General features: G+C 38.5%; 1 long non-coding RNA gene across 1 annotated transcript in view; it reads right to left on the bottom strand.

Moving 5' to 3' along the window:
• The window catches only part of LOC112450785, a 241,257-nt gene that overhangs the window by 133,404 nt on the left and 84,344 nt on the right, over nucleotides 1-23,509 (bottom strand). The window contains exon 3 of the long non-coding RNA XR_003039481.2: nucleotides 17,323-17,409. This is a non-coding gene — a long non-coding RNA (uncharacterized LOC112450785). The remainder of the gene's footprint in view (nucleotides 1-17,322; nucleotides 17,410-23,509) is intronic.

The raw sequence follows: 23,509 nt of genomic DNA, 5'->3' as shown, positions 1-23,509 counted from the left end.
AAGACGATTTTTTAATGCTTTTCAATTATTGTGTGCATTTCTGTAAAATAACGAACAAAGTGAGGAAAACCAAGACTTGGTTGATAATTTTATGGGTCCAGTTTAAGATTACGATAAGGTGTTGCTTGGGGAGTTTACACCACTTTGAAATCATTGGAGCCAAAGCTGTCAGTCTAACTAATCTCAGCAAAAACATTTTTCATGTACCTTTTCACTTTTTTGCATAATTTCGAAAGGTCGCTGGAGATAAACCGCACTCGGAAACATTTGAATTTATAATAAATAAGCAGACCATTTACATTTCTACTTTTCGCTCTAAATTCTTGGAGCTGTGGCATCCAATTTTACTAAAATTTAAAATCTTCCAATGGAGTTTCAGTTAGGCTGCAGTTGAGCACAGTAAAGGCTAAATGTAAAAACACACCAGGATGATCGCAGTGATAGCCAACAGATGCAAAATAAATTCAACTTGTAAACATTTTGAGGTTAACATCTGCATGCTTGAATTAAAAGCCATTTGCATAATGCTTTATGAGGCTGGTTTTTGAAAATATTTAGAAATAAATCTGACAAATTGACTATTTTACTTAAAGTGACAGACTTTCTGATAATTAGACCGGTTTGGCTAAAGACAGTCTACACAAAAAAGATCAAAGTATTCCTGCCTCCTCCTAATATTGAGAACTGGAGCCACATGAACCTATTTTACAGGAGCTACTCTTCCATTCTTTTGAAGAATTAACATTTAGGGGCTTAATGTCTAGGTTTAGTTAATGGTCAATGCTAAGGACGGTCAAATTTTTATTCATTTAAAAAAAATATACTAGCTTTATAAACAAATTATTGTGTTAACCAAAAGAAATTTTAGCTGCATAGAAGTATAGGTGTAATTCTATCATATCAAGCACATGCTCTGCAAAGCAAACTTCATTTTGAGTTTTTTAAGTTTTGATACTTAGGCTCATCTGTATTTGTTTTAAATAAAAACTGGGGTCGAGGTAAATGCTGGTTCTTTTGTAAATTAAGCTGATGTGCATAAAAAGAAATTAGAACAAAACACCCAACCTTCAGGGAAGGTCAGTAGCTGTCAGCAGCAGAGCTGGAACAACGAAAAATACTTGAAAATGCATTTGAGAAGGAAGTTTTTAACCTTTCTTATCAGTATAATGAAAGAACTTTCAAACACTTTGAATTAATTGTTCTTATAGTGTTCACAGGCTGTTAAAAAAAATGTATGGGTGCATGTTTTTTGCAATTAAAGCCTAACTCGAACTGTTTGTCCTATTAAGATGGGAAATTAAAATTTTGTGCAGTATTTTTGAAGCTTAATGAAGTCCAGTCTCATTTATGGAAATTCGAACTGCATTAGGTTATTAACCCCCATATTATTACCATAAACAAACAGTTTTGCTAAAGCATGTCTTTTTATAATAAACATTGTGGCTCTGATGCAGTAAAATATGTTTCAAGGGACACTATTTTTATTTTATTTTTTTACTTTAACCTACTTCTACTTCAGCAACTGCAGCTGGAGATGGGCCCACTTTGTGATCTGGATCACAGGGTCAGGTTGACAGGCTAGCGGCAAGTGTATCTTCCACTCTGGAGTCCCAGTTTTTTACCGTCTCGCAGCCCTGTGCTCACTGCCATGACAGATAGCTGTGCTGCAGACAGAATCAAATCGAAGCTGTTGACATGGACGAAGGGCTGTACTTCTGCTAGGGTGAGTGTAACATTTTTCAAAAACTTGTTTCACTGAGGTGTCCTCCAACCACCTACTGATCCAGAGGCACACACACACACTTTATAAGCAGCTGGATGTGTGTGATGCAGTGCTGGAGGTTTTGTTGGACTGAGTAAACACAGCTGTGAAGTCTCACAGAACACGAAGAGTGAGAGCTTTAGAGTCTGGTCATCGAAGTCCATGCACTGAGCAGGAAGTGAAGGCTTCTGTGACAATCTGAGCGCCTACAGAGGCTGGATGGATGGGGTGCGATATAGAGGGGAGCATCCACGAGCAAGATGCAAGGGAAAGAAAAGTGGCAACACAAGCAGAAACAGAAGAAAGTAGGAAATGCTTGGCTGGTTTGTACCGCCTGCTCGCTGCTCTGAGGGACGGCCGTTACATTTGATCTTGCGAGAAAGATCACATGGGAGAGATAACTGTGCAACATGGCTCAGTAGGGCTCTTTGCTCGTCTTCAACCTCCACACACCCCTTTGCTTCTTTCAGCTGGGAGAGAAAGAAGTGCTGTAAACAAGNGGTGGATGAACAAACAGCAAAGTATGATTTATGAACACTTCTTTTGTTCTCGTTTTCATCCATACCTGTGTCCCTGTTGGGGGGTAAACAATGCTGACTCCTTTGAAGGTATACATCTGTAGTTCTTCCTTTTTGCCTATCTCATGCACAAAAACACAGCAGGAGAGCCCTCCGCTGTGTGTACCTGATTCTCTCTGCTCTCTTCCCTGTTGGCCCAGGGATCCATTTGTGCTGATTTCTTAAAAGTATCACTTGGACGGAGTGGATGGGCCTAATCGCGTCGAACAAAGCAGCTCTGCACAAGCGTAAAGGACTGAACGCTTCCTTCCCTCATTATTCAGTCGCTCCTGTAATGTCCGTCTGTCAGTTTAAAATTGTGTACTTTCAACGTTTGTATTTTGTTCTGAGGAAGGCCATTATTCGCAAGTACAAAACTGCAGCAACTAGCTTAGCACTGTCGATCAAAATAATATTTCTAATGGAATAAATCAAGTCATGCAATGCAGAAGCATTCATAAGATATTGATTGTAGGAAACTATTAAATTTGTGTTTTAAGAAGGCTTGGATTTTGGCTGCACTCAAACCTGAGCTCATTCAAAGACCTGTCCATAGCTAATCATTATTGTTTAAAACCTTTTACAAAGCTCCACTGTAAAAAAAGGTCTATATAGGCTATTTAGGGAACAATAAAATCTCTGCATCTGATTATTAGGCTTTAGTTATCAATATTTCCCCCTTTATTCAAGTTGCAGTGAGAAGAAAATCCTATTAGTCCCTTAACTTTATCCACTGAAGGTGTTGCGCAAACAGAATAGACTCACAAGAGTCTTGTTCTGTGTGTTTCATATTGAAAATCAATGTGGTTGATGGTTATTATTGTATTTGAAGTGCAAATAATTTCATCATGCTTGAAGAAAGGCTCTGTGCTGTAATAGTTCAATATAATATTTATGGCTTGTGGCAGTGATCCCAGACAGCTCAGTTGATCTAGCAACTGTTTACGCCGTTCAAAGGTAGGTCAGATTTACCCTTTGTAGGTCTCCTCAAGGTTTTTTCTTCTTTTTTTTTAATGACAATGCCTGCTTTGTCAAGAGTTTGTTCAGATGGAGAGATGTTTGTAATCATGTGTAACACAAACAGGCAGTTTATTTCATCTTAATTTGTTCGGTTTCATGGCTTCAGGAAGTCAGGGTACAGAATTCAACAAAAGAAGAGAAAGTCGCAAGAAAATTGTACCTAATTAGTAAAAAACAGAAGAGAAAACAAAACTGACTTAAGGAGCTTTTTAAATTATGTACTAAGAAACAACAAAACAAAATACATAAAAGGAACTCAAGAAATTTTACAAAAAGATACTTTGTTTTGGGGTCAATATGAGATGTTTTTAATTAAAATTGCATTTGCTATTGGAGGGGGCTCCTGAAATATCTTTGATACAAAGAAATGGTTGCCATTGGAAAATATCAAAAACTCTTTTGGCTTTATTACTTCTGCACAGTTCTGAAAACTGTCATGCTTCAAATGTTGCAGAGTGTTCGACTAAGTTTCTTTTCACAACAGCAGCCTGTTTCTTTGTAAAACACTAAAGAATAAAAGAAGAAAGAATAACTTGTTTCTGATATTTTCCGTGCTGTCTTTTACTTTACTATAATGTCATGTCTATTTTTTTTTTTATTCCTGGGATGACTAATGTTTTAACATTTAAACATGTTGATATTTATTATCATAGTGGCTCCAACTTTACAAAATGTAACTTTTTTTTAGTCTTTGCCTCATGTGGACTTGCCTTCTTTGTTGTTTTTTATTGCATTTCTTTTGGCTGTGATTGCACGAATCTCTCAAATTAAAGCTAGTATCTCACTGGGCAGGGCAAATTTCATCAGTAGTTTGTGGAAAAAACAAATCGGGGTGATTCTAATCGAAAATGGGCATATTTTCCTCACAATTTTGTCTCTCCAACTATTCCAACAGCCACAGTTCATTCATCTACTTTAAGGTTTCTAGTTATGTTACCTTTTTTTTTAGTGTAACCAGCTGTGTAATAGTATACAGTTTATAATTTATACCTTTTTTATACCTTTCAGTTTGTGTCACATTTTTGTCTTGAAATCTTAATATTTTGGATTGTAGATGATGGAATAATTAAAGTCTCCTCAATTTTCTGTTGAGGAACATTTTAAAATCATTCCCCTATTTTTAAATAATTCCTGCCCATCCTTACTTTTGATAGATCAAATACAACTTTTTTGGACATGGTGTTGTTAAACATGAATATATTTGTATTTTGTATAATTTTTAGATGGATCTTGTGTCCACCTGTTCAATGATAAAGGTAACCCCACCGTTGTTTCACACCTGCCCAACAGGTGTCGCTATACTTAATGATTGCTTTTTTCTAAAAGGCAACCAGAAGATAGATGTATTGACAGCCATTTTCCTCCTGCAGCCCTGTGATCTCAGCTCCTACTCTTGCTATATTCTTATTTCCAGCTCCAGTCGTACATCTTGACCTATAAAGACTGCTTTCGCCTCACCCTTGTTTCCTCCTGAGTCACCTCTCTGCTCAGTGATTCAGTGTTTCACTCCCTCATCCCGTATACCTCCCTGTAACCCCCCCACCTGACCTTTCAAAAGTGTTTCTTGGCAATCTCCATTATGAAGAGGGGGGGAGAGGGGAGCTATATGCTCACTTGTGGGAGTGATAATGACTGTCATGAATATGACGAGGCAGAGGCAGGTGGCGGGCATGTATTTTAAAATAATCTACAGTGAGGGAGGGAACTCGATGAAAGTGAACAAGCAGAAATCCAGGCAATAAAAGAATTTCTGGCTGAATATACCTGTCAACATGTGGCATTTTATATGCTTTCTTTGCCCGGGTCCTGCTCTACCAGTTATTGACAGAGGTATTTTCTCATATAGTGGCCAACAGTGTGTGACAGCAAGGGTTTTACTCAATATCCAGGATTTAATGGAACCGTCTTCAGTGCTTTTAAAGTATGGTGAGTGCTTTGTTCACGGCTACTGTAGATCAGTACCATCAGGCAGGAACTGCAGCGAATTTGACATTCCTGTATGAATGTAAATGACTTTAAAATAAAGTCTTTAACAAACACGTTTCAAACAAGGTCCTTATTCGATTGTAAACCGTCTGAATGCCCTTCTTTCTTGGTATTTCTTAAATGCCAAACCTGTTCATTATTTTTTTAGATCACCGGAGTCAAGCTGACTGACAGTCTTCAACATAAAACATACAGAATTACTGCCTGCTCAACCCTAAATCAATACATGTCCCCTTTGAAACATTAAGCTCAGTTAAAAAAAAGAAAAGTAATTAAACAGACAAATCAAGGTACATTCTATGATACACCCCCTAAGAGGTCAAACGCTGAGCGATATGAAAGATTAAATGCATCAATAATACATTCAGGCAGAAAGACTCAAAGGGAGCGCCCAAATGAGGCATCAGTACCTTGTCACGTTGGGGAACAGGTGTGCCTCCACACAGGCTCTGGGACCGCTGCATAAGGTGTGTGGATTTGGCATGTCAAATGAACAGGTGTTGTGTATAATTCATCTTGGTTCCATATTTCATGTGCAGAAGCTGGAGAGAGGTTTTGGAATCTACAGGGGGGTTGTTTGCCAGCCTTCAGGAAGTCTCTCAGAGAGCCTTTGAAGGAATAGTGAACAGCTTTTGAAGTGGACTTCTGTGGAAAATTTAAGAATGTCTTACCTGTTATAGATAGCCTTATGAGGCTCTCACTTTTTTTTTTTTGNGGAGAATAATTTGGAACAGACTGATGAGCCAAAGGCTAATATGAGTGGGGCCGAGATCAAACTGAGTTGCTGCCATTTTAAAACTCCAATCTCAGATTTATTAGGAGTTCATGCAATCATTTCATAAACCCTTACAATGGCTATTCTGGCAGAGGTTTTCTTGCAGGAAGTGCTACAGTTAGCTACTGCTCTTCATATTTCCAATTAACCACAAAATCTTTTGTAAAAACAAAACTAACTCACTTGAACCACCTCGGTTTGGAGAAATAGTTTACCTAATGGGTTAATAGCTAGTTCAAGCTGGGCCAAAAGCAAAGCAGATAGAAATTTTTGAGACTGCACTTTTAAAAATGACAGTTATGACAGTAATGTAAAAGTTTATGAAATATAATTTGCATGAACTGAGTTAAATGGTTAGTCCAACAAAAATAAAGATTCCTGCACCGGATGTGCTGCTGATCCTGAGTGTGCTTGCAAATAATCAGGAAATTCCATGTTAATAGACATGTAATGCAAAACGTATGGCAGTTTAAGGCTCATATCTCACCGAGCTATGACTGTTAGCAAGAAAGAAAAATTTTCTGTTCCAGTCTCAGAGTGCATTTTGCTCAGCCACTTTTTAAAGACAACTGCCTATTTTTGTGTTTGCAAAACTGTTCTAGGCTGCATATCTTATGTTGTAGCCACCTCGGCAGCCTCCCTAATGTCTACGATTTAATCTCCTGGAGCACATTTGACATAAAATGGGTAGATTTGGACCAGTTTAATACGTAACATTGGTGTGGTTTTAATACCTGCACATTTAGGGCTGTAGCCTCAGTTGTGCTCTAGAAATAAGTGAAACTAAATTAAGATAAATTTGAGACGCTCGTGATAACACTGCAACTTTTTTGAGCACAAATTTATTAAACATGTTTACAAATCAAGCAACCAAACAAGGAAAGTGAGAATTCCTGCAAACGTTTCCAACATTTTGGAGACTTCCTCGGTAAAGCCGTTTACCGACCAGTCACCAACAGTCACAGCCCTTAAAAGGTTCATTTAATCTCAATAGCATGAAATAGTTTGAAATTTGAGACTACTTGTTATTTTTTTAGATGGAAGCAATCCACTTTGGTTTTGGCCTCACATGGACTAGCCATTAGCTTGTCAGTCTGTTTAGAATTAAATTACTGTATGTACTGTAATTAAACTGAGGTCATTCAAATAGTCTACAACCAGTAATATGTTAAATGTTTAAAACCTTTCAACATAACCCCACTTCAAATGATCTGAACCATTTCTTTAAGATTCTTTTCATTCCCAGCTAAAAGCTTCCTGATGATCGGAATAATTTTGACAATGATTTGCTAACCCCTAAACTGGAACTTCACTGCAAATAAAAAATACACTTCTTTTAGTAATTGAGTCTTAAATTTATTTTTCATTCTGGATCTCTAAAAGTAAAAAAAAAAAAAAAATGAGAATGAAGTAGAATAGCTTAATCTATAAAAATGAGCTAATACACATGTTCCAACCCAGATTTTACTGCTCGATAATATTTTATTGAGAACAAACTTCCACTATCGAACAAGTGTTGTGAAATGAAAATGTAAGTAAGTGAGACATGTTTAAATTATAACAGATTCTATTACAACTTAGAAAAAACAGTAATTCAACCACACCACTTGAGGGAATGAGAGCAGAATACTCTTTTATTCCACATAATGGCCAACGTCTCATTTAACTGAAATAGTGACAGTCGTTGCTCTGTCACTTCCAAGCCTAGAAGGGATTCGGAACCATTATTGTATCAACTTAAGCTTTAATTCATGTGCTCTACAGCTCGCTCTGGGTTTCTTCCATGAGTGTCAGCAGGTTTTAAGATGAGGTCTGGCTTTGCAGCAGACAGACTTCAGTAATGAAATAGTGGTCACATGTATTTTTCATTTGGGTGTCAGAGGAAGACTAAAGGATTTTGAAGTCAAGTATGAAGTTCTGGAATGAAACAGGACATTAAATGATACAAAAATTTGTAAGGGTACAATGAAATAAGACTTTGTGGAAAACTTTTCAAACTGTAGGGGAAAAAAACTGAGCATATATTTGCTTTTTAGCAATAATTTGATAGAATTTTACCTTTTTTGCATACAAATAAGAGACAGCCTTAAAAGACTTTACAGTAATTAGCAACATGGCTAAAAGAAAGCCTAAAACTCTATTTTACATTGAAATCCAAACCTGAATGGATTCATGTAAAACTGACCATTGTACACCATAGTAGAAGACAAAAAAAAAAACCTTAATACAAAAAAAGTCTGCAGTAACTGGCTTAAACATTTTAATTCTGCATTTCAGACGTGTATATTTCTTTAGTGCCCCATCATCAATTTGATAATGGGGTAAAGCGAAATAAATTGATAATCCATTAAGTCTTGACAAGGGCAACCAGCATATCCTTAAAATTGAATTGCACCAGTTGAGTTCCACTGCCATTATTACTCCCATTAGGTTATCCAAAAAAATGCTGCTTTATTAATGGCTACACTTTGGAGCAGCTGGAAAAAGATTATTTAAGCACAATGAGGACCTCAGTGGTAGTTCCTCAAGAAAAGACTGTACAACGGTTTCAGCATTTGCTTTTAAAAATAGCTGTTTAAAACCTTAGATTTTATAAAAATTACATCTTAATTACTTTAACTTTTTATTTGGAGAAACCAATTCCATTTGGAGATAATGTATTGTAAAATCCTTTATTATGAAATTATCATGGCCGTATGTGGAGCAGATTCTGTTGTGTGATTTAAATGGGATCAGACAGTTACATAAACAACAATTAAAAGCTTGGTTAAGTTTGTTCTTCCTGATTACCAGTGAAGTCGTATCCTGCATACAAAGCAGTGCCTCCACAACAAACGTCTGTTGAAGTGCATTTGAGATGATCAAGGCCTCATTGAAAAACTGGGCCGTTTCCCTCCCACAACACACTCTCATTCCGTGCCTTCATGAATAAGGCGAGTCACTTTACACAGACAAATGATAATAGTCGTTAAACTCAAAGAGCTGTGCGTTTTTGCTCCTGTTGCCCAGTTTTAAGAATAAATAGTCAAATGAGGTGATGCATTTTGATTGGTAGACATGAGGATAATCAATGGCCTGCTGGAGAGGCAACATCACCTGTACAGGATGGCATTTTTTTTTTAAGCAGTCATAGTTATGCTTCATGGTTCTGGGCAAAATGGGGAAATGGGATCGTCTTGTAAGGTGCTGGTGATGAAGACAAATGGAAAACCACAAGAGCTACAGCATGAATGAGAGAGGAAATTCTACACAAGATATTTCTCTACTGGCACTGAAGCTAGGAGTTGATATGACTGATAAGTCACAAGTTGTTTCATGGTTAGAAACGAGACAGCTCTAAATAAAATAAAGCACAACCATCACCTATAACAACCAGATCACTTCTTTTGGGTTATAACGCTATATGCTACCTGGTGTGTCTAATTATATAAAAAATAAAGTTGAATCCTATTGTTTGGCAAATCTTATATTTTCCATGACCAAAGCAAAATGCTTTGCAGCCTGACCGAGAAAGCCCAGAACAGCAGCTCCACTGAAGTGCTTGTCGAAGAAAAATGTTGCACACGTCTAATTAGCATTTCTATACACAACGAAACATATCCTCAAGTAGATTCAAACCAAAGACATAAATAACCTCGAGGGCTATTCCAAAAATAATAAATATATTGAAATAATCATAAATGTATGCATTTAGCTCAAGTAGAAGAAATAAGTGCCCCTACAATAAGCATCACATTTTTGCAGGTAAACGTTTCATTTCTCTTTACAAAACAAACATCTGGTGAGGTTGTGGTGAAGGAGGAGCTGAGCTTAAAGGCAAAGCTCTTGATTTGTATATCTAACCCTCATCTATGACTCTTAGATATAGAATGAGACCGGAACAACAAAGTCTCAGATACAAGCAGCTGAAATGAGCTTCCTTCTCAGTATGGTGGGCTCAGCCTTAAGGGACTTTCACAAAACACTTCTAGCCAGGACTTGGATGCCTTCTGGCCGCTTCTGCGTGATTCCTGAATGAATCATGGCAGCACGGGAGCTTGACGCCAACCCACAACTGAGACGTCTTTGTGCCGCCAAACGAGGTAGTAACAGAACTGAATTGGTCAACGTGTGAAAAAGTAAACCGGCTTCGTCGCAATGACAAGGTTTGGCCACAGGAATAAACATTTAATGACAAGGACAAAGTTGATAATGATGCACAGCAATTTTGTTTGCTTAACTAAGTTAATTTGTCATGTTTTGGAAATGATTTGAGGGCAACATCTGTCACATATCTAATGTGTAGTGCTACACACTGACACAGCTTGGATTAGGGACGCTGCTCTTCCACATCGAAATAAGTTAACTGGTGGTTCAAGCATCTGATTAGGATACCTTCTGAACGCCTCGGGCACATCTCACGTGCAGGAGACCCTGTGACAGACCCAGAACTTCCTGGAGGAATCGTATATCCTCTCTGGCCTAGGAAGACCATGGGATCCCTCAGAAGGAGCAGTAGAGTGTTGCAGGGGAGAGAGATGTCTGGGTTTCCCCTCCTGGACCTGATCTCTAATAAACGGATAGACATGGATGGATGAGCATTTCATTCATCAGCCGAAGTAAAATCTACCACCCATTTACAAACCATCATAATGAATTCCGTCAGATTCAACAGTTCACAAACAGCTAATGCAGTTAATCTCCTGCTAAAGCCACACATTATTTTTGCTTGTACACATTGCTTTTATACTTCCACTTGAGTAATTAAGATAATAATGTTAAACAGAGAGATTTGCCGCTGCTGGCAGGTGCATTTGTAGACTATAAATGGGCTAAGCTAAGCTAATCACCACTCAGCTACAACTGTGCTTAATGCACACAGATTGGATTTAGGCAATAAGCATATTTTATAACATGCTAGAAACTTAGAAACACTTTTCTTCTGTTGCCAGCTGATTTTGTCAGTGATCTCGGTTGATTATTTAGAAAAATGAACAGCCTTTGGATTTTTTCCAAACCTTGCTGTACATCCTAACCATTTATTTGTCTGCTTACTGGAATAAAATAAAAATTGTTATGCAAGTCATGTATCCGTTTGACAACAAGCAGTTCTTTATTCTTGCTTTATTGACCTGTCCTGGATTTTCCACACACTTACTTGCTCAGTATAGGCAAGAAAAAATAAAATTGTCAGCCTAATGTCCACAATGTAAACATGCAGTGGCAGGACAATCCTGAAATAATCTCATAAAGAAGTGGGGGGAAATAGTTGCTATGCCAACCTAAGTTTTTTTTCTTTCTTTTTTTCTTTTTACTGTTAATGTCAAAACTAAACTTATTTATTCTGGTAATTGAGCACACACAATGCTGTGCACTGATTTGCTTTTAACAATGAGATGTGGTGTTCTCTGTAAACAGGTCATTAGCTCAGGCAGTAACCTCAGGCCATGGGAGCTGCCATCTCCTCTGTCTGAAATCAAAACAGTTCTGAAACAACATCCAGAAAAGGAAACTTGACTTCTTTTTTTTTTTTAAATAAATACTTCATTTTCAAGCTTTGCTTTGCCAATATTGCCCCGAATGCACATTGTTTTGCTGTTATGTAGAAATATTGCTGACATATCATTGGAAGGCTCGGAATACCGTATTAAACAAACAATGCTATTCAATTTCTTGAAATGGCACAGTGATCACTTTGTGCGTGGTCAGAATTGAATTTTTCTGTAATGCGATATTTGAACTGACTGCGTCTCGGTGAAGGGAGAGCAGACGGGAAGGGAATGCTCATAAATCATTCCTTGACATTGCTGCTTCATTACCCCAAACTCACTCTCTCGCAGCCTCTTTCTGTCTCTCATCAAAACTCCATAATCCCTGTCAAAGCTGTTTGGATTGTAGGTTAAAAGCGATTCACAAACAGAAGAAGAAAGGGAACGAGAGGGGATGGAGGGAGTGAAGGATAATCTCCCGTGCACGGAGCTCTGTTCCACACACTCTTATGATAATTACCTCTTAGCTTTCACAGGCTCTTTTTATAGGAGCTGGGAGGGCGAAAATGGAACTTCCTTGCAATTGTAATGCTCCCGAGTTCATAGAATCATCCCCTCCTCTGAGCACATAAAAGAGATGATCGTTCGATTTTTCAGCCCTTTTCACCAGAAATGTCAGCATGATGGATTTAAGTCAAGGTCAAATTTGAAAGCTCTGATTAAAAGCCGAGTGGTGTTAAGGATCAAATGTTGGGGGAGCAAGAGCAAAACAAAAGGCGCAGCAGAGGAGACTAACGGCACAGACTCCACGCCAATGGTGCAGCAAACACCACAAGGTTTATTTTATCAGGAAACTAGGACTAAAATTTGGAATCATGTGGGCAGAAAACTGCAGCAGACTTCACCTGAAGCTGATCAGTGCTGAGGGTTGATAGCAGGGCAGTACTATATAATTAGAGATTTTAAAATGATAAAAAAGGCCAACCTTGATGCTAAAATCTCTGAGTGGCAACTATATTCACTTAGCTCTTTGTCTGCCTGCCAACTTTGCTTTAAAAGTACTTTTAGTTTGAAAGGAAAAATAGTCTCAAAAACACTGCTCACATTTTATCATTATATCACTAATAAATGTGTGCATATTTACAATAGTGTGACAATATTTCTTGCAAACTGCAGTTAATTGCCCATAACACCCTAAACACACAAACACTTGACTTGAACAGAAAAGGCTGGAAATGCTTCGTCTATTGCAGTCTGCAGTTTGAAGCAAATCTGAAAGTTTTTACTGCTTACAACCATCTCGCTGGGCTGCAACTTCTGGCAACAAATTATGAATTGTGAGCGAGTTCCCAAAATGTCTCAAACTGTGCTCACTTTCCTAGCGTGACTTTCAGGGCCTTGTTTTCGTGTTGCTGGAATTTTTATTATTAGGAAAATGTGAGAGATTAATTTTGGAGATGTCACAAGCATCTGGAACCCGCCTGGAACTTTTCTTAATGTAATTTTTGCAATTCTAGAGCACTAAAGCTGTTTTTTTGGCCAATATGTACACAAGCCCCTGAAAAAGTCCCAATGTGTCACAACCTTGTGAGATACTACCTTTATGGGCATAAGTTAAATTTGTTTCTTCACCTCCTAACCTTTAAGCGATTGTCACAGTGAACCACCTGCCTCCATCTCACCTTATTTTTAGCATTCTCCATCTCATTAACCTTCTGTGTAGTCTCCTTCACTACATCCATGAACCTTCTGTGGTCTTCCTCTTTGCCTCTTTTTTGGCAGGTCTATATATAATATAATTTGTCCAAAAAGTCCACTTTTCCTCCTCAGGACACGTCCAAACTGGACTTGCCTTACTGTCTTTAAACTGCCCAGCCGGAGCGGTCCCTCGGATGTACGACATGTCTATCATTGTCCGTTTTGGTTACTATGAATGAAAATTTCAGCTTCACCTTCAGCTTTGCCTCCCATCTTCGTTTGTGCCACGGTCTCCAAACCAGCCACCATAGCAGGTCTCATTCCCATCTTGTAAACCTCCTTTTCGACACCTCCGCGCTCTGCTCCTTGCTCTGAGTGGGTGACGTCAGGACATTAAACTCATCTACCTTCAATACCTCTAGTTCTTGCTGCTTAATTGTTCCACCCATCTCCTTCTGCCACTCACACATGGACTGTCTTGCTTCCACAGAACTACATTCCTCTTCTCTCCAGGATGTCTTCCACCTGCTCCCTACTCTCATTACAGAGGTCTCTGAACATCATAAACCACGGGGACTCCTGCCTGGTATAATCTCTCAGCCTGTCCATCATCATTGCAAACAAGAAGGGGCTCAAAGCGGATCCCTGATGTAATCCCACCACTACTTTGAACCCATCTGTCACTCCCACTGCACATCTCTCATCTCACCACAGTTCCTCTCATGGCACCTTATCTTCTGTTTTCTCTATATTAACAGACAGTACAACTCCTCACTCCTCTATAAATCTATCAACACTCACAGCAAAAGTCAGATTATAGCTCTCTTTTTGCATAAAACCGTACTGCTCCTCACAGATCGTTACATCACTTCATCACCTGGCTTCTCTGTCAATCATTTATGTTTGTTCCATCTTACTTACAATTCAGTTGCTGTTGATGCACTTGTTTTAACTTTATGATACTTTTGTAAAGCTCAAAACAATAAAAGTGGGTTGCTAAATTGATGTCAATGTGTTCATGCAAATAGATACACGTCAGGTTATTTTCTGCTCCTGGAAATGCTGATTTGATAATTAGAAACTGACCTGCTGAGCAGATCTAGCTCAAGGGAGACCTGACCTACTTTGTGCCACACTGACACACTGAAACTAAACAGCATCTTTGCTTATATTTCAATATTAATAGGAGCATAAGCGAGTTTCTGAATAATGACTGGTTAGATTTCTTGTTGCCACATAAAGTAGGTGCACGACTTATGTTTGTTCAACATTTAGAAATTCATGTAAATTGATTGAAATTAATTCAAAAGTAGCTTTATCTTGACCTTTTTAAAAAGAATATGCCTGGGGTCATGAAAAGGATTACAAGCAGAGCGTGCAGGAAGCAGTCGTAGATTGGGCAGACTGATAATTATGGCTGATGCGTTTTATGTATTTTAATTTGCGCTGTCAAAAACAGAAGGCACTTACATTAATCTTTCATTTTTCAAAAGAGTTAAACATTTTTTCATTCCCATCTTTTTGATGAAGTAGTTTTGGTTGTGACTATACTTGCAAACTGCTGAAAATGTAAAACTAAATAAGACTAAAATAAACTTAATTAAAAATGATAAGCATTAGAGTCGAAAGTCACCAGGGAAGCACCAAAAGCAGTGGATTGCTGAAAACAAAGCAAAAAAAACCCCTAAAAAACACAGAGTTACATTTAGGCACAAACACAGAACTACTTTTTAAATTGCTCCAAACCCAAAACAACTTCTCAGAATTTGCTCTTAATCAGGTGAACTTAACTTTGCCAAGAACTTACTGATTCAGCATTTCATCGTTTTCATTTGAGGACAAATTTCAGGTCAAAATGACATCAAATTGACACTGAAACTGTCTAAAGATGTTTAAGATGTGTTGAAGCAGACAAACACCTAAAACATGCAGGATAGTTGGTAGCGCTCTGAGAAGCAGTCAGCTTCATCTCCTCTTCCAGATCTGTTTCCATGTCTGATTGGTCTTGATCACATGCTTTGATTTCTGATTGGCTAACACACTGCTGTCGTTTACCTTTTGAATGGGGTCTGTATTGGTTTGTGTGGTTTATCAATTTCATAAGCTAGATATAAAAATCTTATGAACAAGATATGGCCCAGGGGTTACCAGCTGATAAACCCTAAAATTTGATAATGAGTGTTTAATATCATTTAAAACTAAAAGTTGTTGCACTGAATGAGTTTTACACAAAAATAAACAAAGTTTCAAATAAACTTGAGTAGATGATTGTTTAAATTAAACTAGCAATCCTTTTAGGAATGCATATTGATTGCCGCCTTACGTGCCAAAATTTTAAATAAAGATCTTAAATTGTTAGTGCTCAAAGTATATAATATAGATGCCTCTAAAACTGACTCAGTTGTAGCCATTTTTGTGTTGGCTAAAGTTGATTAGCTATGGTGCCAATTTTCAATTATGTTGACTCCAAATGTTTCCCAGTAGCAGATTATCATCCAGTGGTTAATTTGAGTTTAAAGTGATATTTTTGCTAATAGACAAACACACAGGCAATTACATCACCTGCCTTTTTTGGCAGTGGTAAATAATTTAGTCTTATTTTGTCTTTTTTTAAACCGTGCTGATTATGCTTTTACAGATATTTATTGGTCGTGATTAAGTTGACTGAGCAATGGTTTAATTAGTTACTTTAAATGGTAAATGAACATTTTGTGGCATGTTAAAAAAACACTGATTTACACTTCATTCATTCAGCTGCACATACAAATAAACACATTTGTAATTAAACAAATCATCATTTGTGCCCCTTAAATACATAACTTGACTCATGCACTTTGTGCATTTCATGGCCCAACAGAAGCATGAGTAGAATCAAGGTAACTGCTCAATAAATACACCATCATTTACGGACTTTGATTTATTACATTCAGAAAGCAGGTGTTAATGTAACAGCCATTATCAACATTTGTTATGTGGTTCAGATTCAGGTTGCTTTAAAAAATCTGAACTTTCTGTGCTGCTTAAGTGAAATGCAAGGGAAAGAAAATATCTGGAATATTCAATTCATGAGTCACATTTTATTCCAGTTTTGACCCTAATGTGCTCCTCCTCTTCTGTCTACTACCAGCCCACACTAAACCTGAACTGCTGTGAAAGAATTTAACTCAATAAATGAGGTCACCACTGCAGTGGAGGAAGTGCAACACAAAGTGCCCCACATCCCCAACCCCAGGGTTTTGTCAATAGTGATGAAACATCGCCGAACAACACAGTGAGCTTTTCAGGTCATGGAAAACTATGTGGGGAAACAGGCAGCACCACCCACCCTGTTAACTCTTAATCAACCCTGTAGGGCTTCCATTGCAATGACAGGAAGCTTTGATGCTTTAAGTAACAGAATGTTGTTGTCAAGCCGAGCATGAGCAGTGAATAAATGCATTTCAGCCGCAGAATGAAGAAGTCAAACATGATTTTTCACCCAGTTTTGAACGTGTACAGGCTCATTAGCTGAGTGAATATTTAGAAAATAAGGATGACAAAGAAAAGAACCAACTCGGGTTCTTGTGGCATTTCAAATCAGCCTGCTAACCGAGCACTGCTGTAAGTGATTCATCTCCTGAGGACAAAAACAAACAAACGCTGCCCAGAGAGCTGTCTGATGGTAGCTGTCCATGGTGCTGAATTTACCCACGGCTGCATTCTTTCTTTCTTTCTTGCTTTCCCTCCCCTCCACCTTCTGTCTGTCACAGTGTGTCCATCTGCCCGGTGTGTAAGCACAAGCTGCAAATGCCACTCTTGACTGTCAAAGCAAAACTGCAGCAACCACCTCCGCCGCACTTCGAATATATTGCCTCAGTCGTGTGAAATACTGGCAGTGGCTGTGTGCAAGTGCCAGCAGTTGAAGTCAGTGTGTCCTTTGTACTGTTTCGATAGAAGTATTAAAAGTGTCCTGGCAAAAGACATACAACAACACAGCCATGACCTGTCCTGATGTGTGTCAACTCCTTTACCTCCAACACTAGCCTCACCTATAAAAGACATAAATTAAGAGCTCACCTGTCACCACAGGAATGAAGTAGCGGATCTGATGTGATGCATGGGAAGAAGGGCTTCCTGTTGTCCAGTGACGGGTAGACACACTCACTGACAAAAAAATAAATAAAAATAAGGTAAGGGCCTAGACAGTATGGTGGAAATTAAATAAAATTGTATGATCATGTCACTGTATTGCAATGACTTTAATGTCAGAACAAATAGATAGTGGAGTTAGCAGTTCAAGCACAATGCTGGTTTCTATGTCAGTACAGCAAGTTGCCCTCTAGCTGCTGTGACAGGTTCTGAAGATCTGGCAGACTAACATTTGATTGGGTTTGAAGCCAAAAATGATCCTGCGGAAGTTCAATTCGGGAAAAAAATTGGTTGACCTGGCTCACCATGGGGGACCTCAATGTGATGCAGGGAGTCCATAGTCACATGTGCCATGTATGGACAGAGAGACGTCTTGATAAAACCAGGGTGGTGTGTCAGGAGGGGTAAGATATTCATATGCAGAATGTCACTGATGTAGTACTGTGCTGTCACAGTTCCCTGAATCACTACCAGTGGTGTCCTGAAGTCAGACCTTATGTCTCTCTAGACCATGATGCCAGGAGTGACATCAGTGTCTCTCCACAACATTGGCAGGACTGCTTCTCTCCCCTCCACCACCCTATACATAGTTAACGCAGAACCACTGATCATGATACTTCTGATTATGGCACCACTTTAAAGCCATCATCCATCTCAGCTCTGGTATTAATAGATGCCAGTCATCAAGACATATTGAGATCACATGGGGGTGTTGGAAAGAGTAATACCTGTGCACGGATCTGTAATGTGTCATGAGCTCTGTAATGCTTGGTGCACAATATGATGAGTCTCTCTTAGTGTGGTCTGTTTTAGACTACTGGAATCTATACAGTGTTTATGGTTGCCCTCATGTACCCAATAGTTTAAAGCTCAGGCCTCTATGATATCAGTATACCTCACATACCAGATAAATTATGCAATACGGCCACCTGGTCTCATGCACTTCTGCAGTGCAACTCCTGCTGCTAATGCTCTCTAATGCATCCTCTGTGTCTAGTGACCTTCACTTACTGGTGCTCTGGCAACTGCCTGATAACACTATCACACCACTAATGAATCTATTACTTCTGCCAACGGATGTTCACTGTAAATGTGGCAGCTCATTGCAAACAATCATCTGCGTACCCCTCACTGGTCTGAATTGTACAGAATTAAATGCAAATCAGACCATGAAGTCTGCAATTCACTTTTTTTAAAATCAATGTTTTTATAGATTTGTACAGTTTCATAACCTGAAAATCAAGATCTTTATAATTAGTTTGAAGCGTTAAAGGCATCTCAGCAGTTGTCTATTGACCTAAATTGATGAAATATGTTTTTCCTCAATATCTCCAACAAGTAGACATTTCATTCTTTGAATTTCTCCTCTCCAAATTAAATTTTATTCATTCTACAAATAAACGTGATATTATCTTAATTCATTAACTAGTCAGAGGATTTTCTTCTTTATCTTTCGCAGTTATGGGCAAATGAGGTCCTCTGCTTTTTTTCTGGGAAATAAATCCTTAGTATTCATGGTATGGATGAGCAGTACAAACTAATGAGGTACTACTTTGTGGAAAAGAAAAAGGAACAATGGTTTTAATTTAGGACGTGTCAACAGTTTTTGAGAAGCGTGTCGAAATCCTGTGGTGGTTTAGAAATTAAGTGTCGGCCTCCTCCTGTTGGAGAGCTTACTTTCTCTACTTTAGTGTGGAAGGAGCTGTCACTTTACTACTTATGATCTGTGCTCAAGCACACGTCACACGTGTCAAAGAAAACATGGTCTCTGGTGCCTCGTCAAATCTATGACTATTTCTATTAGTAATTCAATTTAATATTGCTCTAATAAGGATAGTTTCTGCCTTTATATAATATTCATTTCACACATTTAGGAGAGGCCCAAGGCTCTCAACTGTTTTGCTGATTCTTAAAGTGGATTTCACAGTTTAGAATTTTAATTCTCGTTTTCGGAGAACTCATTTAATCCTGAAGTGGTCCACTGCTATGCTGACATTAGTCAAAAAACAGCTTAAAGTTAAAAACTCTGTGCTGGGGGTTTGAAGTGACTGCTTTAAAATGAGCCATTTAGTACTTTTCAAGAACTTAATGAACAGCCTTTGTTTTTACATGTCTCACAAACAAGCTCCACGCGTTCCTTTTTGTTCTTGGCCTTGCATTCATCTTTTTTATCTTCATTCTTAAGTAACTGTCAATAAAAATAAAACAATCTTGGCAAAGAATTGCATTCCTAGAAACAAGCTTTTTCAGACAATCTGAAAAATCAGGCTGAAAAATATAATTATTTTTCAATATCTGTTTAAAACGGTCCCAACGAGCCTTTAAAAATGAAGATAACCAGAATTGATTTGAGTAAATTATGACAATTTTATACATGTATTTGGAAAAACTCAATAGCTATCTTGCTGCTTTGCTGCTGGGAAGCTGAAGATGGGATTTACCACTCAAAGAGATAAACCTCAAGTGTTCTCCACAGCCTCGTGAGAACATTTCTTTCCAGTGAACACGACTGAACCCAGTGTTGCGTTTTGTTCCACTCACAAGACCTTACCTGCTTTGTTTACAATGTGAGATGACAGCTCTAATGTTGGACCTTGTCCTCCTGCGGTAAACCACTTCTGATTTAAATGTGGAACCAATGCCTTTGTCACAGTGAATCAAATATTTTGCTGCAAAGCTGTTGCCTTTAGATTCAGACCAATAGAAAAACCTTTCAGTTCACACATACGCAAGATGGCTGCATTATTTAGCATGTATCCAAGACTATTCTGCCAAGCACATAATCTCAGTAAAAATAACTGACTGCTGGAAGCTGTAGTAAATTTTCAGGTAACATTTCTTGTGTATACAACTTTCTATTCTATTTTTATGTCAGTACTACATGCATACAGAGGACCAGGTCTCTTAATGGCTGACTGCAGCTCAGATTCATGCTCAAAGTAATATCTAGGCCCAGGTTGGTTCTTAAATTTTAACAAATTATTAAAAAACAAAACAAATAAAAGCAACTTTAATATATAAATATATATATATATATATATATATATATATATATATATATATATATATATATATATATATATATTTGAGGCAGCACTGCTTTTCTATAATTTACGGTAATTTAATTTCAGCGATGTAGCCTTTCCCAAATTTATAGCAACTCATTTTAAGTGGTGCAGCTTTTCTAGCATTTAAGGTAATTCCCACCTCTGAGTTACAGTTTATATTTGCAGACTAAAGCTGTCAGCACACAGAGGTACAGTCCTGAAAAGAATATGGTGAGTGAAGAAAACTAGCATGGCTCTCACTAAATGAGAATTTAAATATAAACATTCTGGACCTTTGCTACAGAAAAATTTCTTTAGGTGGACCTTGCTGAATTTTAATTGAAGACGCCTGCAGGAGACTATACAGGTCCATATATGAATGATAACATGGAAGAAAAAAGGAATGGATGACCAGATCAATAGAGGAAATTAGTGCCTCATATTAGCAGAGATGAATGAAAAGAATAGCGGAGAAGCACAGCAGAAAACATCGTACATCATGTTGGATTCAGTTTGCTGTCAGTGTTCTGTTCCTGTGGGGAGCAATCTTTTTGTTTTCCTCCAGGCTCCAGCAGAGACCGCAATGCCGTCACCTCCCCTTCCCCCCCCAAATAAAGAGGCCTCTGCTGTGGAAATCACCTCTCAGTTTGGCCTTTCTACTCCTAGATCCCTCATCTCCTGGGCCGTAACCCCTGAAAGCACCTACAGTGCGGCCATTACCGAGGCGCCAGGGCTTTAAGCAGGCATAGATGGATCTGGAGCTTGTCCCCAGCCAAAGCTCCACACATCCCTCCTCTGTATTCCACACCATTACTTATCTAGCCGCCCTGCCTCCTCTCTCCCCCTCACTGCTTTCCTCCCACTTTTGTTTTGTTAGCCAATACAGCACATGGTTGTAAAAAGATATAAATATCTGGAGGCGTGAGCCACATCCAATAAAGGAAACTGATGTGAAAGGCTGTGACAGGCGATCACACTATTTGAGGAGTGTGAAGGCGATTTATTCGCTCAGTTAAGGTTGGTAAGGCCTTAAAGCAGTCCGGTGGACGCAGAAGACAAATGGACATGGATCATGGTAAAGCATTGCATTAGAGTTAACAGTTCAGTATTTGTTGTAGATTTGACCAGTTTCTGTTTTACAGCTTCTTATAAAAGATGTCCAATACTGTTGAGAAATTAAACAAAGGTCTCAAATTTTTGATTACCTGCTCAGTCACTGCTGAACAAATGGGAAGCTACTCAAAGTGACCTTTGATGCTGGCTTAAGACAGTTACCCCTTAATACCATCAGGTGGACTCCTCACGCATAAATAAGCTGCTAATTGTGTGAAACCTGGATGAAACGGGCAGCCGTGATGTGCTTTGATGTGCCGTGCGGGGCTTTGTAGCACCCAGCGGGTGGGCCAAAACAAACCTGAAAGGGAGCTGTTGCTCCACCTCCACATCACACCTTAAGTCCTGTCTGCGTTATCTCTGGGCCCCCACAAAACAGCTACTTTGTGTGCTCTAAAAATGGCAAAACATCGAAGCAAAAAAAAAAAAAAAATGTTGACAGAGGCTTTTTTTTTTAAATAAAAGAGCTTGAGTGATTAAGCATATCATGCTGTGATTGTGCTTGTCACAATTTTTAATCCAAAGCACACTGTGATGCTGGAAGCAAGGGATAGCAACTTGCATCACTAGGAAGTTTCATAATGACAACAGATTCATTACCAAACATTGAATAAGATTGAATATACTTGTTTTTTTATTTATTTATCTGAAGGTGGATGCATGGTTCTCAAACTGGTGACTGAATTACACTAAGCCAACAGATCACTTAACTGGAATCAGTGTTTCAATTGCACATATCTGATGCCTTATTGCCTTTTTTCCTCCCATTTAATATGGCACGTTATGTCTTTGCTGGACACTACTAGAATATGAATTACACATTATTAGACCTTTGGGGATAATAATCGCCATAATCATTCAGCAACTCACAGAGAGTGAATCAATAAAACCCTAGATGGTGGCTAAACAGGCAAAAAGAGATTTGTTAGTGCTACCCTTTCGGTTAATTTTTCTGCTCTTTAATTATATGCTAACTTCCTCTCCTGGGGCAGGTGAAGGAAGACTAAACCCAACTCCTTTCAGTTCTGTCATGTTTCTTGTGTTTCTTTCCCAAGTGGAAATATGACCCTTTAGTGCAGGAGATGTAGACAAAACCTGCTCAAAAGGGCAGGATTTTTCCAGTCAGGGTGGGGTAAGGCCTTTGATCAGCCATCTTTCTGCTAACAATGATCAGTCTGTTTATTTATTTCAATGCCTGTCCCTGTAACGCTGCTAAAATTTACTATAAATGTGAGAAAATGTATCCAGGCAAAAATAAATAAATAAATTGAATACTTCATTTGGTCCAGATGAAAATAGTGGTTCACCATCTGATGACTCATAATCAAGTGTCATGGGATAAAACTTGTCTTTGTTATACTCATAGCCAAGAAGTTAGCATGTTCAAAGGTGTAAATGGAAAATAGATCAGGACCACGTGCCGATCCCTGAGCTACACCAAATCCCACTGAGGATGCATGATCACAAACTACTCCCTGCACTGCTAAACCATATTCAAAACCTAACAATCACAGTAAAAGGTAGCATCTCATGGTGCTGCAACTGTTGGTGAACAACTCCAAAATGTCTCAAGCTGCAGAGGTTCTCAATTTCCTCACTGGACTCGAAGATCGCAGTTTTGTTTTCTTCAATTTTGAGCATGCTCAAAAAAAGATTTTGTGAGAAATATTCTCTACAAAGAGTGTTGCAGGTGTCTCAAAACTGCTCTTGAACCCTTATTTTAATTTCTGTGAATTCTAGAGCTGTATTTTGACACCTGCATCAGAGCTCTCCTTGGACTAAAAACATGTGGGGGTAGAGCCCTGAATGACCAGGTCCCTGATGATAAAAACAGTAAGTATTGAAAAAATGGTCCAAATCTGTCCAGGCTGAGGTGAGTATGATGTGGGCACAGGCAGGCAACACAATGTGTCAGACCTAAAAATATAGGATTACAAGCTGTGCACACAAAAATA

This window comes from Kryptolebias marmoratus, linkage group LG18, assembly GCF_001649575.2.
Source record: "Kryptolebias marmoratus isolate JLee-2015 linkage group LG18, ASM164957v2, whole genome shotgun sequence".
In the NCBI taxonomy this organism is placed as follows: Eukaryota; Metazoa; Chordata; class Actinopteri; order Cyprinodontiformes; family Rivulidae; genus Kryptolebias; species Kryptolebias marmoratus.
Note: the sequence above shows the minus strand (reverse complement) of the source record. Positions and strands in the feature narration are given on the sequence as shown.